This window comes from Alexandromys fortis, unplaced genomic scaffold, assembly GCF_014885135.2.
Source record: "Alexandromys fortis isolate MF-2015 unplaced genomic scaffold, M_Fortis_MF-2015_v1.1 scaffold_166, whole genome shotgun sequence".
NCBI classification, from domain to species: Eukaryota; Metazoa; Chordata; class Mammalia; order Rodentia; family Cricetidae; genus Alexandromys; species Alexandromys fortis.
In genome coordinates this window covers 2,430,379-2,437,890 of record NW_026068102.1, presented here as the reverse complement: position 1 = coordinate 2,437,890, position 7,512 = coordinate 2,430,379, and the positions used below count along the sequence as shown (strand labels likewise).

Sequence of the window (7,512 nt, the reverse complement as noted above, 5' to 3'; positions counted from 1 at the left end):
CAGAAACAGTATCATCTTGTTTTTTTGTTTGTTTGTTTGTTTGTTTTTTGTTTTTCGAGACAGGGTTTCTCTGTGGTTTTGGAGCCTGTCCTGGAACTAGCTCTGTAGACCAGGCTGGTCTCGAACTCACAGAGATCCGCCTGCCTCTGCCTCCCGAGTGCTGGGATTAAAGGCGTGCGCCACCACCAACTTGCTCATACTGTTTTCTTACAGCACCCAGGACCCCAGCCCAGTGGTAGCACCACTCACAGTGATTTGGGCACTCCCACATCAATCATCAAGCAAGAAAAAGCACAGGTTTGACCAGAGTCCAATCCAGGGAGAACATTTTCTCAAATAAGGTTCCCTTCTGTCAGATGACTTAAGCTTGTTCTAGTTGACTTAAACTAACAAGTACACAGTGAAAATTAATGGAAAGACTCAATAGCAAGAAGATGGCTCCTTCATTCCCCTGGTGCATTTCAGAAGAATGCACAACCTTGGCACTTAGTTCCAGTAAGAAGACCTGGCACATCCTGAGTTGTGGACCTGTGAACAGGGCATGGTCTGTTCGGCTGCCTGTTTTACTGGAAGTTGTTTATAGTGAGGAGAGCTTGGTTTTAAATTAAGATGTACTTGACAAGCATGAGAAAGTATTTAATTAATGTAAGACCTTTTGTTAATAAGGGAAAATATGATCTGCAGTGCATTGGATGGAGCGGCCTGGAATGCAGTCAAATCTGAACATTCTGGTTCAGAAATTACTTATGATTTTCCTGTTAAATCTGAAAGGAAAACAATCATGGGGAGAGACCTAAGATGTCTAGTGAGAGGCAGTGCAAAATAAAATCTATAATGCACTCTTTATGAGAAGCATATTTTTTCTTATTTTATGCATAAGCAAATCAAACTGAAGCTTAAGATTTGTCTTATATTTTGTGTTTTCCTGGAAGGGGCCATAGCTAAACTTTGTATTAAATTCTTTTTTTACCAGTTTCCATTATATCACTCAGAAGGAGAGGATCATTTTAGTTTCTGTGGTAAGAGCAAATTTTATGTTATATAATTTGATGATTTGAGGATATATGCTCAAAGTAGCTTCCACAATCTAGTGCAAAATTCCATTATTAATTTCAAATGAATAAATCTCCAATGTATTAGAGATTTATTTTTTTGAAATTAATGATCATTACTTAAACACTTTGGAAAGACTAAACACTTGTTAAGGCCTTGATTTTTCTGATTAAATTTATTTATAGTTTTTTTTCCTTTATGGAAAATGTATTGCAATACTCCAACGGCCCATTACATTTTCTTTTCATCATCTTTCTCTATAGCTTCCTTCATCCCTTTTGCTCATATGCCTAAGACTGGGATCTCAGGACATGAGAAGATTGGCAAAAACATAAAAGTTCCTCTCTTCTGTGATGACTCTTTCTCCGTTTTTGTAAACAATCCGGATGGGCATCACAGTCCTGTTAGAGGCGTGGCCAATTTTAACTCTTCAGCAGAGCTAGTTTCCGTCTTTAAAGCTGAATGCTTCGTGGGGATAAGTAGGAGTTTGGATCAGTGTTTCTTCAGGCGCTGCACAAGGGCTTGTGGATTTCTTTTGCTTCCTTGGGTCCATAGAGTGGGAGACATGTTCTTATGGCTACAAGCTATCCTGAGTTCTTACAGGTGGAAGCCCCTACCAGCTTGCACCTTGGCGTGGCATCTCACTGTAGAGCACCTCACTAAGGGCTGAGGAGACTAGATGCAGGGCGAGTGACGATGCAGCTCACCTTCTCCTGTTGGGCCTTGTCACTATTGGTCTTGTCTGCCAGCTGGTTTAACCAAGTATCCACTTGCTGCTGCAAATTCTTGTGAGAATGAGTCTTCCGGATCATGCCATTCCCTCTGGGTATGCTGACTGCCTCCTGTGCAGGAGAATGATCCAGTGGAAAAGGCATTTATAATGTTTTTAATTGAAGTAGAATCACACCCCTTTCTCCCCTTCATTTTCTCCCTCCAACCACTCTCATATTTACCTTTCTAAAGTCTTCTTTTTTTATTGCCACACAACACACATCCCACATGTACAATGATGCATGTGTGTGTGCTTGTGTGTGTGTGTGTGTGTGTGCACAAATATATAATTAAGGCCAGTTGAGTCTTTTTATTGTGCATGTGGTTTCAGGGCTGACTGTGCTGCATTGCACATGCAATAAGTAGGCTCATCTCTGGAAGAGGCTAATTCTCCTTCTCCACATAATCATTTGCTGTCTTCATTTCTTGTTCTAGGGGTGGGAGCCTGTGAACTTTTCCCCCTTCCATACTAATATGGTCATTGATCTTAAAGAGTCATGGTTAATAAAGATATGATGATTTGTGGGCTGGTTTTCTTTGCTTTATGTTTAAAGATCACTTACAATTGAATAATGTGATAATTGTCTTTAATCCCAAAGAACTTAGACAACAATGAGGACCCTAAGAGAGACATACATAGATCTAATCTACATGGGTAATAGAAAAAGACAAGATCTTCTGAGTAGCCTGGGTACCTTGACAGAGGGCTGAAGGGGAGGGAAGAGGCAGGGAAGGAGCAGAGAAAAATGTATGGCTCGATAAAAATTAATAAAAAAAAAGAAAAAGAAAAAAAAAGGCATGATGTTGTGATGGGACATATAAAGCCTATGGGAGGAATATGAAGAGGGAAATGGAGATGGTTATGTTCACATTCCACTGTATACAAATAAGAATTCTCAAGAATAAAGAAGAAATAAAGTTGTAATTTCAAAATGGAAAATTATCTCTCTCTCTCTCTCTCTCTCTCTCTCTCTCTCTCTCTCTCTCTCTCTGTGTGTGTGTGTGTGTGTGTGTTAGACAGGAAACAGGAACTTTTAAAAATGAAACTAGATGGACCAAAAGGTAACTAAGAGAATGCAGACAATTTAAAAAGAGTAGAGACTCTAAGAGAACTCACAGATGGAAGACAAGTCTATGGCTAGTCACCCCATAGACACACACAGATCACACACACATGTACTTAGACACACAATTCATCTTCATGAATCCTTTTTTTAAAATCATGAAACTTCAAGATCTTGAACAACTGATTTCTAAAATATATGTAACCCCAAAGTATCTAATAAATGTTTAGCATTCAAGTGTCTGTAGGTGGCACACTTGGCTCTGATCACAACCCTTCTAGGAGGAAATAAAACTTGATTGGGAAGTCTATAGGTGGAGGATGATTTTGGCTGGCTGACTCTATGGCAGTAGCTACACTATTAACTCACTATCCCTTTCATGCCAAGGGGGATCTCCTTAGCTTAACTCTACCATTCACCTCTCATCTTTCAGAGATACAGTCATAACTTACATATATCCAGCATTTGGGTGCCATTGTGGTTTGACCCTACTCTGCATTGGTCCACAAAATGCCCCAAGATAGAAATCACAATTATTACAAATTACTATTATTAAAAATTGACAGTGTTCTAAACTGCTATATTAGTTTTCCAAGGAGTTAAAATAGCCAAGACAAATATTCCTTGGGCACAGTTTCCTGTTTCAAGAAAACATGTTGCAAACAAAAGTTGCTGTGAATTGTTTTCTTACACTACTGAGCACTCGCTGGAGCTGTTCCCTACTTGTGCTTATGTTGTTAGCAGCAAACAAACCAATCATCCAGCCAAGCAGCCATGCAGTTATACAGTCATGCATCTCCGCATCCAAGCAGCCATGCAGCTATACAACCATCTAGTCATCAAGGCAACCAGCCATCCAGGCATCAAGCCAGTAAACAAACAAGCAAACAGCATCAAGAAACCTGAGAAAGAGGGAGGAGGTCCTAAAGTTCTTTCAGGAGCATTTGTAGTAGAAGCTGAAGCCAGAGAAACTGGAAAGGTCCTGACGAGGGTTACAGTACCTTGACAGCGTGGGGGAAGAAGGCTTCTTTTTCGTCAGGGTGGTTACCGCACTGAACTTTACTTGAGAAGAATTTTTGCTTTCTTCCTAGACCACACTACCCTCACAGGTGACAACAGACTTGTAATTTTATAATGAAAACCAGCAAATTCAAATAAAAACCAAAATGCTAATTAAACATAAAACCAAAAGCAGATAACCTGCAGTTTAGTGTGAAGTGATGTCTATGAGGCCTGGATGGCCTCCACTCCAACCCTGTCTCTCTGGACACCGAACACCAGAACAGTCAGATGTGACTTCAACACATTCTAAATTAATAGTGGCCCAGACCAAATCTAGAAATGGTTTCAATGCTGAATTAAAGTTTAAGTATGAAAAAAAGAAGCCCCAATATCCTAGGTTTGCATTTCTTTGTTTCTGTTTATGTAGCTAACATTTTTCCCAGACTGAAAATATTAGAATCTCCTGCATCCTTCACTTTTAAGCCACTAGTCTCATATAACATCCCTCCATGATAAAGGTCTTGGAGAGAACAGGGATATAAGGAACATACCTAAACATAGTCCAGGCAATATATAGCAAGCCAACAGCCAATGTCAAGCTAAATGGAGAGAAACTCAGAGAGATCCCACTAAAATCAAGAATAAGACAAGGTTGTCCACTCTTTCCATATCTATTCAATATAGTTGTTGAGGTCTTAGCTAGAACCACTAAGACAACAAAAGGAGATCAAAGGGATACAAATCAGAAAAGAAGAAGTCAAACTCTCACTATTTGCTGATGATATGCTACTTAAAATAAGCGACCCCAAAAATTATACCAAGGAACTTCTAAGACTCATAAACACTTTCAGCAATGTAGCAGGATACATGATTAACTTTTTTTTTTTTTAAAAAAAGTAGCCCTCCTGTACACAGATGATAAAAGGGCTGGGGAAGAAATCAGAGAATCAATACCCTTTACAATAGCAACAAATAACATAAAATAGCTCAGAGTAACTCTAACCAAAAAAGTAGACGACTTGTATGACAAGAGCTTTAAATCTTTGAAGAAAGAAATTGAAGAAGACACCAGAAAGTGGAAAGATCTCCCATGCTCTTGGGTAGGTAGAATTAACATAGTAAAAATAGCAATTTTACCAAAAGCAATCTACAGATTCAATGCACTGCCCATCACGATCCCAGCAAAATTCTTCACAGACCTCAAAAGAATGGTACTCAACTTCATAGGAAAAGCAAAAAAAGTCAGGATAGCCAAAACAATCCTGTACAATAAAAGAACTTCTGGCGGCATCAGAATCTCTGACTTCAAAGTTTACTATAGAACTACAGTACTGAAAACAGCCTGATATTGGCATAAAAACAGACAGAAGGAACAATGGAACCACCAAGGACCTGGATATTAATCCATACACTTTTGAGCACCTGATTTTTGAAAAAGAAGCAGAATATATCAAATGGAAAAAAGAAAGCATATTTAACAAATGGTGCTGGCATAACTAGATATCAGCATGTAGAAGAATGAAAATAGACCCATATCTATCACCATAAGTCTCATCTTGTCATCACTTCATCCTATCAAGCTTACTCTTTCTCTCACACATACACACACACACAACACACACACGCACACATACACACACACACACACACACGCACTCCTGTCCATCATCTTGTTTTTATTAGGGCTCCTCTCTCATTCAGGGCTGATTCGCTATATCCTGCCTATTTCAGTCCTCTCTTGCAATGTCTGCCACTTGCAGACTCCATTCTCAAGTAAAGTTTTCTCCTTTCAAACTGTGCAAAGCTCTAAAATGTCAATGGATTTGAATATAGATGAAAGGAACACAAGGCTGTGAGGTTGACTCATATTTGGTACTTTAGATTCTTTCCATTTCAAGATGGTGTCCTGCCTATGGCTTGTCTGTACCTCCAAGGGCCACTTCTCTGTATACATGAAAGGCTTTTTGCCCTAAGTACCCATGTCTGCTTGCCTGAGGGCTTCCTCTGGTTGCAGAAGCATGTCTGCTTGAAGTGTCTTGGTGTTAGTGCTCAGGAAAAAAATAACCCTTAACCAAAGACAAATAGGAGTTGATGGATAATGACCCCGGTTTCCTTGTGACAGCAATCTGAACTGTATTCTCAGTCTCCCAGTGTGTGTCTGGTGGAAATGTGTCTTATTTGCCCAAAATGACTACCCTCCCATTAATTCAGATTTTAATGGCTTTCTCTCCCTTTTACAGATGATTTTATAACAGACTCTCCCAAGATTTTTGGACCCTTTCTCATATTAGCTATGCACATCTCACTTGTCAGAGGTCTGGTTCTCAGGGGTACTTACTCTTTCCAATATAATTCTATCTTCACTCAACAGTGATAGATTATTCTGGCAACAAATCCTGTGCTTTTCTACCTCTGCCAATTTATTTATTTTGACCAGAACCCTTTTCCTTCTGTGCACTAAAACTCCATTCACATTGGAAAACTTCATGATTCTTTTTTAAAATTGTTTTTATTGAGCTACATATTTTCTTTGCTCCCTTCCCTTCCTCTCCCCTCCCGTTCTACCCTCTCGCATGATCCCCATGCTCCCAATTTAACTTCATAATTCTGACATTTTCTTTCAAGATGGAATCTTCTCTTGTGTGATAATCTTGATGTATTTGTGTTATTTCTGCAGTAAACTGGGCTCATTAGGGGAATGCTATTTATTAATGTTATCTATCCTTGCAGATGTTTTAATATCAGGTACAAGCAAATGCTCAATAAATTGATGGACTTATAGGTAAGTGAGTCATCATGGACAGGAATATTTCATAAATCAAATGTCCAGATACTCATTTTCTGTTGTACTGAAAGTTGAATGTTTTAAATTATCAGTATCAATATATGATACAATTCAATATACAGTTATTAATCCATAGGTTTAAGGATTCTGATCATTCACTCAAAGAATATACTCTGAAATTTCAGTAGAAGTTTATTTTAATTCTGTTATTATATTATTATCTTGAATCTTAGAACCAAGTAGTTGTAACACTACCTAAATACTTGCTATTCCTTATGTATGACTAGATCAAAAATGTATTGTTAGAATGACTGAGGAGGTGGAGATGGACACATTTGTCTTCTGAGAGTTATTTGCCCTAGGCAGGGTGAAGATCCTTAAGCACAAGACAGTCAGGTGACAATATAGTCAGAGAGTATATAGTAGGGTAGAGGAGAGAGAGGCAAACTGTCTCATGTCCTGTGGTGAGAGGCAGGGGCAGTGAGCAAAGGATGATTTAGGAGGCTTGCTTACATCCCTGGGCCACGGTGCTATCTGGTCAGGGCTTCTTCCAAGGGTCATGCCTGGGTCCATGGTCCTGCCGCAGATACGGTCTCTGTTGGTGTCCATGGGCTCCCGTTACCACTGAAAGCCCTGAGGATGCATAGGGTCTAGATGGCTACATTGGTGCCCACATTGGTGCCCAAGGACCATTCCAATCTGAGTGGCCTGAGATGTCCCTGGGCCATTGAGCTGTAACAAAGGGCAGATATGGTCACCACCAAAGGCCACCCAGATGGACCTGTAGTCAGGTTGAGTACCAAGGGAAGGGTCACAGCCTGGCTGATGCCTATTGGA

At 39.6% G+C, this 7,512-nt stretch overlaps 1 pseudogene; it reads right to left on the bottom strand.

The window, feature by feature from the left end:
* Positions 1-1,357: 1,357 nt before the first annotated feature.
* Positions 1,358-7,284, bottom strand: LOC126489575 (60S ribosomal protein L13-like; annotated as a pseudogene).
* Positions 7,285-7,512: the final 228 nt, after the last annotated feature.